The sequence below is a fragment of the Solanum tuberosum genome, unplaced genomic scaffold (genome assembly GCF_000226075.1).
Source record: "Solanum tuberosum cultivar DM 1-3 516 R44 unplaced genomic scaffold, SolTub_3.0 contig00169, whole genome shotgun sequence".
NCBI lineage: Eukaryota > Viridiplantae > Streptophyta > Magnoliopsida > Solanales > Solanaceae > Solanum > Solanum tuberosum.
The window spans coordinates 56-4,133 of NW_006240596.1; the positions used below are offsets into that span (position 1 = coordinate 56).

The 4,078-nt window shown below is 31.5% G+C and overlaps 1 gene across 1 annotated transcript; it reads left to right on the plus strand.

Moving 5' to 3' along the window:
* Positions 1-3,732: 3,732 nt before the first annotated feature.
* LOC102596766 (alpha-1,4 glucan phosphorylase L-1 isozyme, chloroplastic/amyloplastic-like) lies at positions 3,733-4,078 on the plus strand (the record flags this gene model as incomplete). The annotated part of the gene is given in 1 exon segment (NM_001288286.1): positions 3,733-4,078. The product of NM_001288286.1 is annotated as an alpha-1,4 glucan phosphorylase L-1 isozyme, chloroplastic/amyloplastic-like (mRNA).

Genomic DNA, 4,078 nt, shown 5'->3' on the forward strand with positions numbered 1-4,078 from the left:
GCAGTCATTTCATTCAGATATGGTTCTTGAGCAAGAAAATTTGATTGCATATGGGTTATGATATTCAGAAAAAAGGGCAAGTTGAGCCCTAGGTACATTGGGCCTTATCGCATAATGTGACGCATAGGCCGAGTTGCCTATGAGGCAGAGTTACCTCAAGAGTTAGAAGCAGTACACCTAATTTTTCGTGTTTCTATGTTACAGAAGTGTATAGGAGATCAAACACATATAGTGTCGAGAAGCTATCTTATGAAAAAGTGCTTGTTGTCATAGTAGATTGACAAATTAGAAGGTTGCAAAATAAGGATATATCTTAGTAGAAGTGTTGTGGCAGAGTCGTAATGTTGAGGAGCTCACGTGGGAAGTTGAGGAGGACATGAAGTCCAATTATCCCCACCTGTTGGTTCCTTCAAATGAGTAAACCAGCATGTTACTTATGTAATATATGGGTTCTTTTATTGTTTCCTATGATGTAGAAAATACTATCATCATTCGAGGACGAATTTCCCTAAGGGGGGAGGATATGACACCCCGTCCATTTGAATGTTGGAATTAACATGTACTTTTGTAATAAGAGTAAAACTTATTAACACGTAAGGAAGTATGGTTTATGAGTTATTTTTAATTACGGAAAGTTTTTATGTTAAGTATTGAAGTCAAGAAAGTTGCTAAATAAAAGTCGGGAAAGGTTATTGTAAATGTTGTTAACGAATTTCTCTAAAATTTTGGTCAAATGTTTCTGCAATTTTCTCCTAGTATAAGAGTAGTTAGAAGGCCCATTACCTATAAAATCGAAGGTATACGAGTCTTGTAACCAACACACTAAATCACTAGTCCATAAGACATTAGAGTAGAGAGTTATGCACAAGTAGGTAGCCCTAAGCGCCCCCCTAACTCTAAGTCGGTGGTCTTTTTAAGAGACCACCATCTTCGTCTTTTGTTTTTTCAAAGAATCAGTGGGACTGAAAAATGGTAAACCCACCTTCCAATACTCCCTGGATACTTAGATTCTCAACTCGGATGTTCAATGGAAGTTGCTCTACGTTGCGAGCTCACCGTTGTGGTATAATTTTCTTGTCGATTTAGGATTTGGTTGTTACTGCTTCAAGAAGGTAGAATTGTAATTGTATTATTTCAGACATTTTGGTTGATGTAATCTTATTTTTACAACCCTTCTTACTTCAGTTTGCCTTACATGCTCGGTACATTATTTTGTATTGTTTTCCCTTGTCGGGGGACACTGCATCCATGCCTTCTTGAGTGACGACCATACTAACATGCCTAGTAGCACACCCGCCCATCTGGTCGAGGCTCTGTCATGTCCAAGCGTTAGTTCATAGAGGCTTGCAGCCTAGTGTGTTGGTTAGTAGTCACGTTACTGATCATGTTGGCCTTGCTTTCTAGTTGACTAATGTTTGATAATTGCTTGACATATTTGTTAGTTACATACATGTTTTTAGTTCATGTATAGAGATCATAGTGGCTTTGACGTTCCATAACGATCATACTTTCTTAGATACCATGGTGGCCTCGACGGCCCAAATAGGCTTCTATACTACTTGTTTCTTACATTATATAAATTGTTGAGAGTAGTTGTTTTATTTGTAGAGCAGTTAACAAGGGTCATGTCGGTTGAGGGCTTATTTTTAAGTCGAGATATACTTATTTGTTTTCTCAACTATATGTGGCTGTCATGCGCCAGTAGCAAGTGGTTTAGCAAGGTCGGCTCAAGCCTAAGTTTTGGCATTTGGTGCCAGTTGCACCCCTTTAGTTTGGGGCGTGCCATTTATCTTCCAATTATTTCATTATTATTTCATTTGCAAGATCAATCTACTCACGTGTCCTTAAATTGCTATGAAAAATTCAACTATACTGTTTTATGGGTAAACACTGACCAATTTCTTTGTTAGAACTTACAACCCAAATATTTGATATACTCATTTAATAACCTTTTCAACTTCGACTTAAATTTCTTTTTCCAAATTTGTAGTAAATCATGTCCAAACACCTACTTAATTATTTATCCCCATAAAATTCAGTTGATTATCATTTTACTCACCTTATAAAAATTCAATATAATTCATCCCTTGCTTGGTTATCATTTAATCTTTTCTCATAAATAAATTACATGTACAAGTTAAACGAGCATCTATTATTGTCTTTTAAGGAAATCTTCATACCACTTTTGAAAATATTACTTCACCTAGCTTAATATATAATATTATATCCAATTTTTTTTTATTATTTATAATGTATCAATCTTGTATAAAATAAACTGTATAATAGTGTATAACAAGTGTTTATACACAAATATGAGTTAAATCATGTATTTATATACAAAGTATAAGCTACGTCGCGTAAATATATTTAAAACAAGACATAAAACGTTTTTTCTCTTTGTGATATAATATTAGATTGTAGGTAAACAATGGATAGATAAACAAACTCATAGTATAGAAATTGATCTTGTATTATTAATTCATGCACTATGATTTTTTTTTTGTATTACTAAATCAAGAATAGTATACAAAGCAAACGATCCTTTAAAAAATTTTCATATTGGTTAATGAGTACTCCTTTTACAACTTCTCTATAAACATTATTGATTGAAAACTTTTCCTCTAAAAATTGAAGCAAATGCCATGGTGATTGGTGGCCCCTTCACTTGTCTCATCATGTTGGAATTGATTTTCTGATAATGACCCTTGTGAAATCATAATAAGTTTATAGTATATAGTAAGAAGACAAGATAATAGTACAATTTCTATGATTTTAATATCTTTGTGAAGACCAAATGAACGGTCACTCTCCTGCCTCGGCCCACAAAGCAATTAACGATCACCATATTTTCGCCCGTCCGCTTTTCTCAAAAATCTCACATCAAGTGGTAGCGATTTGATACAGTTTTGTTTGGATTGATTTATTTCAAGTATTTTTAAGCTAAAATAATATTAAAATATTTTTGAAGTGTTTGAATAGACTTTTTTTTAAAATGATTCAAAATGCTTATTTTAAAGCTAAAAGGATAAAAATAAGTCAAAAACAATAAGCCTATCTAAACTAGTAAAAGATCCAGTCAAGTAATATTCCCTCAAGTAATGTAAATGACCTCTTAGAGTGGATCATAAATAAAATAATTTATGGTTGAAACTCATTTCAAATCTTACGCTTAACAGAAGAAGCCAAAAATGATAAAAGTGAAGCTAATGGCATTCATTAAAATGCACCAGATACTTATCGAAAAAACACTACTCAATATTATTTTTCTAATTCAACTCCTAAAATTTGATATATATTTTGTCAATTAAAGTGGATGAACATAAAAATAATAATCTATCCATCGTACACAAGATTAACAAATATAGGCATGCTTGAGAGCATGTTGTTAATGTGAAAGAAGTAGATCATATTTCTTATACTTGTATGAAGTTTGTAGAATTAGATAGTTTAATTCCTTATGATTAAGTTCATCTTAATTAGATGATTTCTTTTTAAAAATATAAATATTTTATCGTTGAGTTTAAATTTATTTACATTTTGTCGACTAATCTTTTCAAGAGTCAATGATCACCAATATTTTTAACGGATACTATTAGCTTTACTTTTATTATTTTTGACTTTCCTGTTAAGTATAAGATTTGAAATGAATCTCAATCATAGTTTATTTTATTATCCATATGACGTTGATTTAAGAGTCATTGAACATTACATGAGGAAATAGTACTTGACTGGGATCTTCTTTCATCTAAACTGACACTAAACTCTTTTTTCTTCCCTTCTCCAATATCCAACATGCAATTAGACGATGAACGAAATGTGATGAAAAATTTGATAAATGAGAGTTCAAATTTTAACAAAATTAAATAAAAAACATAATCAATTTTTTAAATTTTAGAAATAGAGTTATTGTTTAAATGATACATTGAAATTGCAGTATATATCTTATGAAATAATGGAGATAACTTAAATTGACCAAACATTATTATTATTTACACAAAAGGGGGAAATAGCAATTTTTGGACCAAATATTATACTAAGGAATAGGATGAAATTATAAAATGATTTGCTCGTTTTTTTT